The sequence below is a fragment of the Phaseolus vulgaris genome, chromosome 11 (genome assembly GCF_000499845.2).
Source record: "Phaseolus vulgaris cultivar G19833 chromosome 11, P. vulgaris v2.0, whole genome shotgun sequence".
NCBI lineage: Eukaryota > Viridiplantae > Streptophyta > Magnoliopsida > Fabales > Fabaceae > Phaseolus > Phaseolus vulgaris.
Window position 1 is genome coordinate 43,480,714 of NC_023749.2, and position 16,253 is coordinate 43,496,966.

Genomic DNA, 16,253 nt, shown 5'->3' on the forward strand with positions numbered 1-16,253 from the left:
ATGCTGAGCTGGCTTTTTAATATTTGCTTCTAAAAATTGATATTCAAACAAATCAAGATCTTAACAAATTTTTGGCGTTGGTTTCACTCCAAACGCATGCACCATTTAATTTTAATAATTTTTTTAAAATCAGTGCTCAGAACTGCCAGATGTAGTGTCAGGATTGCACACTTTTTTTGTAATATTTATTTTTTTTTCTATTTCTTTTTTTCAACTGATTCTTTTTTTGTTCTTTTGCTAACACCTCAATCTAGTGAAATCCAGAGGCTCAGAATTTTCTTATGTGGTATTTAATTTTCATAAGCAAAATCAGCCAAAACAGAATGGTGTAAAACAGAGGATTCTGAAAATCTAGAAACAAAAACATAATGATATACAAACAAAAACACAATGGAATTAGTGTAAAGGAATTTGTGTGGATCTAACACACAAATATGAACTCAAACTAAAAATAAAAAAGCACCAAAGGATCAAAACACAGCAGATTTCAGATCAAGCATTCAAACCAAAAACCTAGATGAAGGTGATGAAGTGAAGATTAAAACCTAGATGCTAGGCAAAGAGTAGTGTATGGCACAAATTTGGAAGCATAACAATACTCTATTCAATCTTTCCAAAATGAGAGCCAATAACCTCCTTATATAGGATTGGAGGGCTGGAATTTGAAGAGCCAAATACAAATGAAATGCTAGCCAAATTACATGCAAGTGTGAGCACATGGCACATGGGAGCACATGGGATGGTGGCTTCCAAAATTCAACACATGTGAGGTAGGTTCTAGAATTCTTCCATGTGTTAGGATTTCTAGAACCTTATGCTCCACTTAGGCTAATTGTGGGTTGGACCTAAGCTTAATTAGGAGTAGTAAACTCTAATTAAACTTAGGTTAGCATTTTAGGTACCACTTTGCATGTTTCAACACATTTACAAAAATATTTAAACTATGCTACTTTGACTAGAAAAATAAGAAAAACTATGACACACTAGAGTCTATGACATGTAAAATGTGTCCTCTTGACCCCTCTTTGACTATGACTCTAGTGGTTGCCTCAAGGTAGCATTTTGGTGGCCTCTCAAAGGGTTGGTGCTGGGGCCTCTTCCATTAGTTATTCTCATTAAGCCCATAAGCGTGACACAGAAATTCATCTAACCCTAAAAAATTAGGTTAAATAGGGGGCTAGAGGCATAATCCTAGTGTGTTAGATTGAGGGGAAAACACCATTGAGTGAATTGTAATCAATTGGGAGAATGAAAGGTGCTAGAAGTATGTGTGGCTAATTCTAAACTTTGAGATTGTGAGTAATTTGTTCGAACTCTTATGTATTGAGTCCATATTTACATATTACAATATTCAGTTCTTGATTGATTATTGGTATTGTTGTTTTGCTTTTAAATAGTCGTGACATGTTTGAGAATCTTAAATTTGACATAAAGGTATTTTTAGGGTTCTGACCTAAACAACAATAATTAACATATTTGAGTGCTAGAATAGACTTGAAATGTTAATTTTTATTAATGTCTGAGTGTGATTCTAACTTGTTTTTATAAATATGAGAGAACTTGATATTTAGGAAACATTCTTAAGAATTTTATATGTAAGAAATCGATATAAATGAATTTTCTACGGGCATCAATTTCAACCAAAGAACTTAATATTAAGATGCCAATCAAAATACTTGAGTGAGAAAGATGAACCTAATCCCTATTTTTACAATTGAAGCAATTACTCTTTGATTTGTTTTCCTGTTAATTCTTGCCATTATAACAATCTTCAAACCAACTTTTTATTATTATGTTTTATATTTAGCAAAAATTGTATTTGAATAGTCAATTGTTCCTTGTGGGATCGATATTCGTCCTTAGAGACATTTATTACTTCTGACAACGTGGTGTTGTTGCCGTAAAAAGTCATTAGTGACAATGAGACTAAATTTTTCATGACTAATTTCTTTTTCAACAAAGGCATAATGCATTAAACATCATGTGTCAATAATCCATAACAAAATAGTATAGTTGAAAGGAAACAAGGTCATTTATTAAATGTAGCAAAAGCTCTCACGAGATAATCTCATTCACCCAAAATTTATTGGCCATATTTTGTAATACATGATGCGCATATTGTGAACATACTCCCCACACCTGTCTTAAAAAAAATTCTCTTCGTGAAATGCTTTACAAAACTACAACATATTTTAATGGATTAAAGGGGTTTGGATCTTTATGCTATACTAGTACTTTCTCAACAAATAGAAGAAACTTTGATCAAAGGGTGTTAAAATTTGTTCTTATTGGTTTTAAAATTAGGACAAACGGACATGTGATGTTGAATATTCAATGTAGAGAAATTTTTTTATTTAGGAATGTAATCTTCCATGAACATGTTGTTGGGTTTAATAGTGCCAAAGTTCAAGAGGGGGGGTGAATTGACCTTTTAAAACTTTCTCGCAGAAACAGTGTTTAACACAGTTTTACAGAAAATAAATCGATTTATGTGAAAATGAACAGATTTATTTCAGCACTGTTTTTGTTTGAAAAGCTTTTAATTCAGCAAGGTTAATCACAAGATTATTTAGTGAGAATTTCCAGATGCACACACACAGATATCAGATTTGAAAAATAGTGAAACACAAAACAGCAAGCTTTAATTTCAAGCAAGTGATTAAGGTTCAACAGATAGCATGCTAATTAATTGAGTGACCTTTGCAAACAAGCTGTTCCAGTGGCTTTTAACAGACTATGAGTGTTCTTCTTGATGTCAAGCAATTTTCCAGAAATTAAGAACAATGAATCACAGAACAACAAGCTTCAACTCTAAGCAATTTGTTTAAGGTTCAGTTCATAGCATTGACAGTTTCTTGAGCAGCCTATCACAGTCAATCTGTTCCAATGGCTTTTAGCAGATTTTATATGTTCTTATCAGATTAAAACAACTTTTTCAGAAATCAAGAACAGTATGCACAGTGCCCAGAAAGAACAGATTTATTTTCAATTGAACAGATTTATTTCTTTGCTGTTTTATCAATTACGCAGAAACGAAATTGCAGAGAGTGAGAGAGAATGAACACAAGCAATTATACTGGTTCACTCAACTGAGCTACATCCAGTCTTCACCAACAACAGGTGGAAATCACTAACACACAGTACAACCAAGTACAATTCCCACTGTTCTTGAAACCTACAAGAACTTAGGTACTCTTGCTGAAAAAACCTATTTCAGCATACACACACACTCACTCTTCAAGAACACCTATCAAGAAGAGTGTTCAACCAAACTATTACAAGAAAGAGATGTGAAACGACTACACCTGATTGAGGATACACTGATCTGCCTTAAACCAGTAGGCAAGATTGCTAGAACAGTAGCAGCACCTCACACCAAGCTTTTGGAACCAAACCAAGAACAAGCACTTTGTGATTTTCGAAATCTTTGAAGAACAAATGCTAATTCTTTGTAAACACTTAACTCTCTGCTGTCAAAACTTGTTTTTGCAAATGTATGAATTGATTTGAATTTCAGAAACAAGTCTGCATTTTATAGAAAGCCAACTTATAACAGATTTTTGAAAAACAGTTAAAGCTGTTATAAAATGAACAGATTGAAAATAAAATGAACAGATTTATTTTCAAAAGCAGTTAGAGAATTTGTTAAGTGAGGAGACTTAGTCAACCATTCTGGTGCTGAGATAAAACTGAAAATCGTTTAAGCTTGACATGGCACCAGAGACAAAAAGAATCTGTTCATTTACAGATGAACAGATTTATTTTTCAAAACGAAAACAGAGAAAGTTTAACTTTTTAAAACTCAGTCGTTTTGAAAAGAAGAAGACTTAGTCAAAATACCTGATGCACAAAATCTAATTTTTACAAGACTTAGCCAAGGCATCAGTGAAAAAAAATGAATCTGTTTATTTAGAAAAGAACAGATTTATTTTTATGCAGTAAACGTGTTTTTGTGTAAAACATGTGAAAAACAGTTTAAGACAACTTATGCTTGTTCTTATCATATGGCCAGTGATTATGAGGTGAGTTACTCAGCAAAAAGCCCACTCTTAGACAACCTCTAAGCACTACCTAAGACATACTTAAAGCAAAGCAAAAATACACATGAAAAGTACATAAAAGTCTTCATCAAACACTACATATAAGTCTTCATCAAACACAATCTTGAAGGAGCAGCAACCATCTTCAACAATCTCCCCCTGTTTGATGGAGACAAATCCCCATAGCTAACCTCATAGCTTTGTTGCTTTAAGCACCTGCACTGCACCAGATTTTAAACCAGAAAAAACAGCAGTATTGCATAGCATAAGACATGGTTTTTAAGGTGCAGAATATTAACTCCCTGTTTAAGCTAGCTTCACCTAGCATGGTGAGCTATTTTTCTCCCCCTTTGGATTCATCAAACAGCATATAAGCACAGGGAATAAAGGGATATAAAGCAGAAACCATAATCATAATAGTTCAGAAACAGAAAACCAAATTGTTCAGCATTACAGAGACTTGAAAGCTGATAAAGAAAGCATTAAAAGCAGAAAACTACTGATCCTTGTAGTAAAGCTCTGCAAGTTGTGCCTGAACCCCTTCAATCTGATTATCAAGGTGTTGGAACCTTGCATGAGTAGTCTCAAAGTGTGCCCTTTGTTCTGCAGACATTACATCAAGACGATACAGCACTTGCCTCTCAAACATATACATTGGTTCTCCACGGTATTCTGGACCTTGATAGGCAACTATAGCATTTGCAGCAACTTCCTCATGTTCAGATTGGGCAGCAGGTGAGTCATCATCCATAGGAACAACTTCATCCTCATCCTCTTGTTCTGCTTGAGAGTCCTTCTCCTTGAGAACCACCCACTTGTTTTCAATTTTGTGAAAACCCATTTTGGTGAGAGTTGAAGTATCAATCTCACTTACAGCTTTGATAGGGTCATTTCTCTCATTTGTAACATCAACACCAAAGTAATCAATTAATTTGGAAACAAGAATAGCATAGGGAAATCTGTAATCAGCCAACCTTTTTGACTTGAGCATGTGTTCATTGACAATGAACACCCAGTTTACCTTAATCTGGTTCATGATGCAATATAGGAGAATGAGATCCTCTTCATGTAAGACAGCATGGTTTGTCCCTCTTGGAATCAGTTGCCATGCTATGATGTATGCAACTAGACGTGGAGTGAGGTTCAAATGCCCTGCATGGAACCTGTTTATACTCTCTGTAGGATTCCTCATGCAACTCTTATAATATTGCAGCTTGTTGAATTCTGAAATTCCACTGGTATTTCCCTTCCCTACTTTCAGTCTAGCATATTTTATTCCAGCCACAGAATTCCACACCTCACTTGTGATCTTCATCTTAATTCCTTTCACATAAGAGACAACATTCTTCCCATCCAATGTGAGGTTAGTATAAAACACCTTAACCAAGTCAGGATAAACATTACCCGTTAATTCCAGCATCTTTTTCAGTTTCTGGTGCTTCAACACAGCCTTTGTTTCTACCAGTTTTTCAGATTTCAGCCAGTTGAAATCCAACACCTTGGGTATGTTGATCTGCTTCCTGCTTGTCTCATGAATGTAGGCATTGATGCCCTCTTCATTTCCAGCGAACCAACCTCTAGTACTCCTTGAGAAGTGGTTTGCTTTCCCTTGCTTTTCTATTTTTGTCTTGAAGACGAAGTCATGTTTGAACCTGAATTCTTTTCTTGATTTCAAATGGTGAGAATAGAAAGAGAATGGCCAATGTGGGTAGCAAGTATTCACACAGATTTATAGCAGAATAAATGGATTGATATGGCAGTTATGAGTGGATATGCATGAAGATTTTATGCTCTGAATTTGTGCAGAGAATCTTTGAAAATATGCACCAAATATTTAGGGTCACGATGCATACACTCAAACTCTTATTGAGCACCCAAACCATCAAATCGGTTACATAACCATGACCAAAACCGTCAAAGGTACAGAGGTTAATGCCCACTAAGTCAGTCAAGCAGTCAAAGATCAAAATTTCTCTTTCCTAGTCATCAATGCATATCAGTGCAGAAAATAAACACATTCAATTGCAAATAAACAGATTTAATTTTTCACTGCTAGGTACAATTGACATTTATAATACCCAATTCATTAAGTAGAAAATTAAACCTATCTTTGGCTAATGGTTTTGTGAACAAATCAGCAAGTTGTAAATCAGTACCAATGAACTTAATATCACATGTTCCATTAGATATGTGTTCCCTTAGAAAATGATGCCTTATTTCAATGTGTTTGGTTCTTGAATGCATGACAGGATTTTTGGTTAAGTTGATTGCACTTGTATTATCACACAGCAGAGGTATATGGTTAAGTAAGATACCAAAATCATTCAATTGTTGTCTTAGCCATATAGTTTGAGCACAGCAACTCCCTGCTGCAATGTATTCTGCTTCAGCAGTGGAAAGAGCTACACAAGCCTGCTTTTTGCATTGCCATGAGATCAAGCTTGATCCAAGCAAATGACAGGTTCCACTTGTGCTCTTCCTATCAATTTTGCAACCTGCAAAATCTTGCACACATGCACACTGCAAACATTATATCTGGCCTGCTGGCAGTGAGATACAGCAGTGATCCTATGAGTCCTCTGTATTTGGTTTCATCAACAGAAATTCCAGCTTCATCATGATCCAAATGACAGCTTGTTGAGAAGGGTGTGCTGATTGGTTTACACTTGTCCATTTCAAATTTCTTCAGCAAATCCTTGCAATACTTAGTTTGACTTAGGAAAATGCCATCCTTGAGTTGTTTGACCTGCAAGCCTAGAAAATAGTTCAACTCACCCATCATTGACATTTCAAACTCACTCTTCATGACTTTCACAAAAGCTTCACACAATTCTCCATTGTTTGATCCAAAAATGATGTCATCCACATATACTTGGACTAGAATTGAGTCATCTCCTTTCTTCTTAATGAACAAGGTCTTATCTGATGTGCCTCTGTCATAGCCTTGTGAGGTGAGAAAATCACTTAGCCTCTCATACCATTGCCTAGGAGCTTGCTTGAGTCCATAGAGAGCCTTTTGGAGTTTGAACACATATTCTGGATGTTGAAGGTCTTCAAAACCTGGTGGTTGTGAGACAAATACCTCTTCATTTATATAGCCATTCAGAAAGGCACTCTTCACGTCCATTTGAAATAGCTTGAACCCTTTGATGCAGGAAAAGGCAAGCAGCAGTCTAACAGCTTCTAACCGAGCCACTAGTGCATATGTCTCATCATAGTCTATTCCTTCTTCTTGATTGTACCCTTTAGCTACAAGCCTAGCCTTGTTTCTGGTGATCACTCCATGCTCATCCATCTTGTTTCTAAATACCCATTTTGTTCCAATTACATTCATCTCAGGTATTCTAGGAACAAGAGTCCAGACCTCATTAAGAGCAAACTGATTTAGTTCCTCTTGCATAGCTAAAATCCAGTTGCTGTCCTTGAGAGCTTCATTCAAATTCTTGGGTTCAGCTTGAGATACAAAGGCCATTGCTTCACAGAAATTGTTCAAGGATTTTCTAGTTGACACTCCTTTCTCAATGTTCCCAATGACATTATCAAGGGTTAAGTCTCTTGGGGTTTTCCACTCTTTTGGCAAACCTGCAGCTGCAGTAGATTCTTGTATAGCATGTGTATCAGCAGTATCAAAATGAATCGATTCATTTTGATTTAAAACAGATTTAAATTCATTACTGTCAGGTTCATCAGCAGCAGTTTTAGATACACTATGATCAGTTTCATAAAAAACAACATGCATTGATTCTTCTACTATGAGCAACCTTTTATTGAAGACTCTATATGCATGACCATTCAAAGCATAACCAATGTGCACACCTTCATCAAATTTAGCATCAAACTTACCAAGATTTTCTTTGCCATTATTCAATACAAAACATTTACACCCAAATACTCTAAGGTGACTCACACTAGGTTTTCTGCCCTTATACAATTCATATGGGGTTTTCTTAAGAATTGGTCTTATTAAGGTCCTATTTAAGACATAACCAGCAGTATAAACAGCATCAGCCCAAAAATACTTAGGAAGCTTAGATTCATTTAACATAGTTCTAGCTAGTTCCTCTAGTGATCTATTTTTCCTTTCAACTACACCATTTTGTTGAGGTGTCCTAGGGGCTGAAAAGGTATGAGCTATCCCATGCTTCTCACAGAACCTCTCAAACTTAGCATTTTGAAACTCTCCCCCATGATCACTTCGAATAGATTTTATGCAGCAACCATTTTCATTTTGCAGAATTTTTGCTAATCTCTTAAAGGCAGTGTAAGCATCATGTTTATGTGCAAGAAATAAAGTCCATGTAAATCTAGAGTAATCATCCACAACAACTAAAGCATACAAATTTCCAGCCAAGCTAGCAACTCTAGATGGACCAAATAAGTCCATATGTAACACATCCAATGGATTTTTTGTAGAGACAATATCCTTTAACTTGAAAGAGGATTTGATTTGTTTACCTTTCACACAAGCATCACAAAGCCTGTTGTCCTGAAATTTAATGTTAGGTAAACCAGAAACTAAATCTTTAGATTTCAGTTTATTCAAGTGATTTGTGTGTATGTGAGCTAACCTCCTGTGCCACAACCAAGACTCATCACTTCTGGACAGCAAACACTTATTTGAAGAGTTAGTTTCCATGATATTCAACAGATAAATGTCATTCACTCTCTTACCAGTAAACAGTACCTTACTAGATGAATTACTTGAGATTGTGCAGCCATTTGACTCAAAATTCACTTTGTATCCTTTGTCACAAAGCTGACTTATGCTGAGAAGACTATGCTTGAGTCCTTCTACATACAGCACGTTCTCAATGGTTGTTGAGTTCCCTGTTCCAACAGTTCCTCTGCCCAAAATCCTCCCTTGGTTGTTATCACCATAGGTTACATGTCCTTCTGCTTTGAGCTTTAAGCTGGTGAACTTTGTAAGATCTCCAGTCATATGCTTGGAACAGCCACTGTCCAAGTACCACTGGTTTTTCTTGCTGCCAATCTGCAAAACAGAATAAAAAAATATACAAATGGTACCCTTTTCAGTATAGGGTCCAGCACAGATTAAAACCTTCTCTTTGGTAGCCATTTTGCTAAGTTCTTAGGAACAAGATGCTTTCTAGCAATGCAAGACCTAGATGTATGACCAGATTTCATGCAGTAAAAACAGGTTACATGAGATGCCTTTTTGCCACTGTTAAAAGCTGAAAAAACTGATTTTGCTGGAACAAAAAAACTTGAAAGCTTTTTGACATTGGTTGTATTTCCAGGGGTATAACCAAGTCCATTCTTATTGAAAACAGCATTCTGTGATCCAGGAGAGACTCAAGGTTTTCTCATCCCTTGGTGAAATTGGAAAGGGTTTTCAGCAAATATTCCACTTGTTTTTCCAATCTTTTGCAGTTTTCACAGTTTTTAATAGAGGCATGCAAGCAAGTCAGTTCAAGGCTTACCAAATCTGTTTTGGCCTTATGCAATTCTTCCTCAAGTGTTTTTACTTTAGGTGCAAGGACATTATTTACCTTTTGCAGCTTATTACATATTACAGCTAGCCTATTGGCTTCATCATGTGTTTCCTTGAAGGCAGCAAGCAAATCATCATAGTTATCAGAATCAGCAGAAAAATTACTTACTGATTCAGAGCTTGACTCCTCATCCTTCATCATGAAGCACAAATTATTCTCCTCATCTTCTGTTGAAGAGCTGCTGGTTGAGGATACTTCAGTTTCCTCCCATGAGATGTAGGCTCTTCTTCCTTTGTTCCTTTCAAATTTCTTGCTGGCAGATTTGTCCCTTGTTTGATTGTCTGGACAATCTGTTTTGATATGCCCTATTTTGCCACATCCAAAGCAAGTATATTTAGAGGAATTTAAATCATTGGGTTTAGGATACCTTCTTTTCTGCTGGTTCCTATTTTTGCTTTTCTTCCTCAGGAATTTGCTAAATCTTTTTGTAAGAAGGCTGATTGTGTCATCATCTTCAACATCTTCTTTTTCCTCCTTGATCTCATCCAGTGCAGTAGCTTTCAGTGCAAGACCTTTGGGTTTTCTCTCTGTTGTTTCCTGCTCTTTAAGTCTTTTAAGCTCTAGCTCATGCTCCATCAGCTTTCCAAACAGTGCAGCAGTTCCCAACTTTGACAGATCACGGCTTTCAGAGATAGCTGTCACCTTTGGTTGCCAGCTTCTGTCGAGGCACTTCAATATCTTTATGTTGAGCTCCTCTCTGTCAAATTCTTTTCCCAAGCCAGTGAGGTGATTCACAATATGGGTGAATCTTTTCTGCACATCAGCAATGCTCTCCTCGGGTTGCATTCTGAACAGCTCATATTCTTGGATAAGCGCATGTTTCCTTGACCTTTTCACATCTTCAGTCCCCTCATGAGTCATTTCTAAGACTTCCCACATCTCCTTAGCTGACTTACATTGAGATGTCCTGAAGAACTCATCCATTGTCAATGCAGAGGTTATGATGTTCTTGGCCACAAGATCATGTTGAGCCTTCCTCCTTTCGGTCTCATTCCATTCTGATCTTGGCTTTACCACTTGTTCATCCTTGACAACCTGCATTGGCACATAAGGTCCATTGACCACAGCTTCCCAAATTAATGCATCAATGGATTCCATGAAAATTCTCATTCTAACTTTCCAAAATGCATAATTCATTCCATTGAACATATGTGGTCTATTAACAGCAGAACCCTCAGCAAAAAGCACATTAAACTCAGACATTATTACAAACAAACTTGATTAAAATACAAGTCCTAGCTCTTGATACCAATTGTTGGGTTTAATAGTGTCAAAGTTCAAGAGGGGGCGTGAATTGACCTTTTAAAACTTTCTCGCAGAAACAGTGTTTAACACAATTTTACAGAAAATAAATCGATTTATGTGAAAATGAACAGATTTATTTCAGCACTGTTTTTGTTTGAAAAGCTTTTAATTCAGCAAGGTTAATCACAAGATTATTTAGTGAGAATTTCCAGATGCACACACACAGATATGAGATTTGAAAAACAGTGAAACACAAAACAGCAAGCTTTAATTTCAAGCAAGTGATTAAGGTTCAACAGATAGCATGCTAATTAATTGAGTGACCTTTGCAAACAAGCTGTTCCAGTGGCTTTTAACAGACTATGAGTGTTCTTCTTGATGTCAAGCAATTTTCCAGAAATTAAGAACAATGAATCACATAACAGCAAGCTTCAACTCTAAGCAATTTGTTTAAGGTTCAATTAATAGCATTGCAGTTTCTTGAGCAGCCTATCACAGTCAATCTGTTCCAATGGCTTTTAGCAGATTTTATATGTTCTTATCAGATTAAAACAACTTTTTCAGAAATCAAGAACAGTATGCACAGTGCCCAGAAAGAACAGATTTATTTTCAATTGAACAGATTTATTTCTTTGTTGTTTTATCAATTACGCATAAACGAAATTGCAGAGAGTGAGAGAGAATGAACACAAGCAATTATACTGGTTCACTCAACTGAGCTACATCCAGTCTTCACCAACAACAGGTGGAAATCACTAACACACAGTACAACCAAGTACAATTCCCACTGTTCTTGAAACCTACAAGAACTTAGGTACTCTTGCTGAAAAAACCTATTTCAGCATACACACACCCACTCTTCAAGAACACCTATCAAGAAGAGTGTTCAACCAAACTATTACAAGAAAGAGATGTGAAACGACTACACCTGATTGAGGATACACTGATCTGCCTTAAACCAGTAGGCAAGATTGCTAGAACAGTAGCAGCACCTCACACCAAGCTTTTGGAACCAAACCAAGAACAAGCACTTTGTGATTTTCGAAATCTTTGAAGAACAAATGCTAATTCTTTGTAAACACTTAACTCTCTGCTGTCAAAACTTGTTTTTGCAAATGTATGAATTGATTTGAATTTCAGAAACAAGTCTGCATTTTATAGAAAGCCAACTTATAACAGATTTTTGAAAAACAGTTAAAGCTGTTATAAAATGAACAGATTAAAAATAAAATGAACAGATTTATTTTCAAAAGCAGTTAGAGAATTTGTTAAGTGAGGAGACTTAGTCAACCATTCTAGTGCTGAGATAAAACTGAAAATCGTTTAAGCTTGACATGGCACCAGAGACAAAAAGAATCTGTTCATTTATAGATGAACAGATTTATTTTTCAAAACGAAAACAGAGAAAGTTTAACTTTTTAAAACTCAGTCGTTTTGAAAAGAAGAAGATTTAGTCAAAATACCTGATGCACAAAATCTAATTTTTACAGGACTTAGCCAAGGCATCAGTGAAAAAAAATGAATTTGTTTATTTAGAAAAGAACAGATTTATTTTTATGCAGTAAACGTGTTTTTGTGTAAAACATGTGAAAAACAGTTTAAGACAACTTATGCTTGTTCTTATCATATGGCCAGTGATTATGAGGTGAGTTACTCAGCAAAAAGCCCACTCTTAGACAACCTCTAAGCACTACCTAAGACATACTTAAAGCAAAGCAAAAATACACATGAAAAGTACATAAAAGTCTTCATCAAACACTACATATAAGTCTTCATCAAACACAATCTTGAAGGAGCAGCAACCATCTTCAACACATGTTTTTCCATAGCAAATGGTTCAAGATACAAGACACCAAACTAAGATTCCTAACATTCATGGTCAAAGATTTTTTATTGAATATTAACTTGTTTTGAGTCAGTCATCACAAACCATTCTTGCACCTTGTGATAATGCTGAAAATAAACGTAATAATAAATGTGAATTAGACATTGAGGTTCCAGAATAATTTTGTTCTCGTATAGACCAAAACCTTAATAAAGATCATGACACAGAACAAAATTGTGAATTAGATGAGTTAGTCTGAATGAATACTGTAATAAACAGACCATCTGAGTATCTAAAGGATTATCATTGTAATATTAATGTTTCCAATACATCTTTAAGAGTTAAATATCCTTTGAATTTTGTTTTTTCTTATAACAATTTATCACCTTCTTACACATCTTTTGTTATGCCTCTTTCTTCACATGTTGAGCCAAACACTTATTCTAAAGTTGTGAAACATGACTGTTGGAGAAAATCTATACAATGTCAGATATTTGCTTTGGAGTCAAATCAAACATGGGAGATTGTTCTTCTGCCTAAGAACAAAGCTGCCATAACTTGAAAATGAGTATTCAAAATAAAATATAAGGCTAATGGGATAGTTGAAAGGTATAAAGCAAGGCTAGTGGCAAATGGCTACACACAAACAGAAGGCATGGACTACCTTGATACTTTCTCTCTAGTACCAAGATGACCACCATAAGATTGATTATTTCTCTAACTTTTTACAATAATTGGGACTTGACACAATTAGACATAAGCAATACCTTTTTACATGGAGAGTTGAAGGAAAATATATACATGGTTGCTCTTGCTGGATTGACTTCTATTCAACCAAGACAAGTTTCTAATTAAAAAGGGCTTTATACAGCCTTGAGCAAGCCAACAGATAGTGTATCAAATGATATGGATACAAAAATTTATAATTAAGCCAATGTGTATTTTGTATTTTCTAATTCTTAGTTGTACCTCTTTGTTCAAATGTTTTACCTTTATTTTTCTTTTCTGATTCTAGCCTTTATGTGGTGTTTATTTTACATTCTCTCTCTTTAGTTCGGGTATTTGTATATATTCTGACCCTCTGATTTGATCTCAATGAAAAAATAGAAGAAATATTCTTTCTCATATTCTTTGTCTTCCTTTTTCTCCTTTATTCCTCTCTGTTATTTTTTTATCATATGGTATAAGAGTCATTTAGAGTTTCACCTAGCTAGAGTTTGTTGGCCTTATCACGCCATCCGTTATCGGGTTTTTACCGGACCACCCCATAAACATATAATCCCACGCACGAGTATGAGGGTCTAGGCGTGAAGGGTGTGTGTTGGAGATCCCACTCCGACTAGAGATAAGGACATTTCATAGTTTATTAGTGGGTGCAAAACTCATCTTATAAGTCGGTTTTATAAGATTGAGTTGGAATTAAAGTTCACTTCTTAATATAGTATCAGAGTTCTAATAAGAGCTTTGGTTGCTACATTTACCCATGGGTGAAGTTGTTGATCCCTCACAAGATTTTTGTTCACTTCACCATGTTAGTTCATATGATAATCCTTCATTTCTCATTGTCGCTATTATTCTCTAGGGACCAAACTATCATCATTGGTCTTATTTATTTCAAATGAGCCTCATTTCAAAGAACAAGATAGGTTTCATTGATGAAACCACAAAAGTTCTCTTCTCACTTATACCAGCTTATGGTTTCCAGCATGACAGAAAGCCAATATGTTGATTGTTTCTCCATCCATGGCACAAAGCATCTGTATCGACAATGCCTTTGATATATGGAACATTAAAGGAAAGGTTCTGACAAGGAGATATGATGTGTAATTCTTATTTTCAGGAGATAATATCTACTTTCAAACAAGATTTTAAAAATAATTAACAGAATGATGAAGTTTTAAAGTCAGAAGTGCAGTCTCAACAATTTAGTTTTACTACTTTATTATATTATAATAGTTATTATTTTATTATATTATATTGAATATAATTATTATTACTTTATTTTCCTATAATTATTATATCTTTATGCTCCTTCTTCAACTCGGACTAATATTTATAAAAAAAAAGCAAAAATAAAAACAAACAATTTTATCTTATCTGTTATATTTTATATATATTTATATTGTTTGCTTTAAATAAGAAAAATATGTTTTTTTTATATGAACAATATCTATAAAAATGAATTAAAAGAATGAACATAACATATTTTATTTTATATGCTGTGTTTTACATGTATTTCTTTGTTAGAATCTAATTGAGATTATTAATTACCTCATAATAATCAAATAAAAGGAATATTTAAAATTAATTTTTTAGAATTGATTTTATCTTTTACGGTAAACATTTCCCTTGAGTTTCGGGTAATATTCTTATAAATAATAATTATTTTTGGACTGAATGGTTTTATTTAGAATTTGTTTTATATTATTATTACTTAATTACAACTTGATTTTATTATAATTATTATTGCTTTCTTTTATTTTAAATATTATTACTTTATTTTCTTATAATTATTATTAATTTATTATATTATAATTATTTTCATTTATTTTATTATAATTATTTCTACTTTATTTTATTATAATTATTTTATTATACTTATCATTACTTTCTTTTATATACTTACTATTAATTTATTTTTATTAGAGTTATTTTATTTTATTATCATTTAAGTTATTTTATTATATTTATTATTACTTTATTTTATTACAATTATTCTAATTTTCTTATATGCTAATTAATATTACTATTTTATTACAATTATTATTACGTTATTATATTACAATTATTATTATTTCCTTATATTCTAATTATTATTACTTTATTATATTATAATTATATTTTCTTTATTATATTATAGTTATTATTATTTTATTTATTATAACTATTATTACTTTATTTTCTTATATTGAATATTAATTTATTATATTATACTAATAAATAATTTCATAAATTATAATTATTATTAATTTCTTATATTACAATTATAATTATTTTATTATATTATATTATAGTTATTATTACTTTATTTTATTACTACTTTATGTTGTATCTTCTACTCTTAGAAATAAAATAAAGAAGTGGAACAAAAAATATTTTATCTTATCTGTTATATTTTATTTGTATTTTCAAGACTTGAATGTAACAAGAAAAATATCTTCTTGTTATCTATATGAATAATATTTATACACTTTAAATAAAAAAAATGGAACATCAAATATTTTATTTTGTATGTTTAGTTTTAGATCGTATATTTATGATTTGTTAGAATCTAATTCAAATTATTAAATAAATAATAATAATATGAAAATAAAAAATATCTAGAATTAAATTTTGAAAAGTAGTTGTATATGTAACAATAAAGATTTCATTTAGAATTTAAATTTTAGGAATTTTAGTTTTCAAATATAAATAGTAGATCTTTCATAAGACTTATCACACAAAGTTTTTTTTTCCTTTCCTTTCTTTCTCTATGTTCTTATTAGTCACCAAAGCATTCATACTACTTTCTTTGAATTTGTAAAGAACTCGCCAAAACTTTCATACTACTTAACTTCATAGCGTGGTAAGTATATCTATATATATATATGTATATATATATATATATATGTATATATATGTATATATATG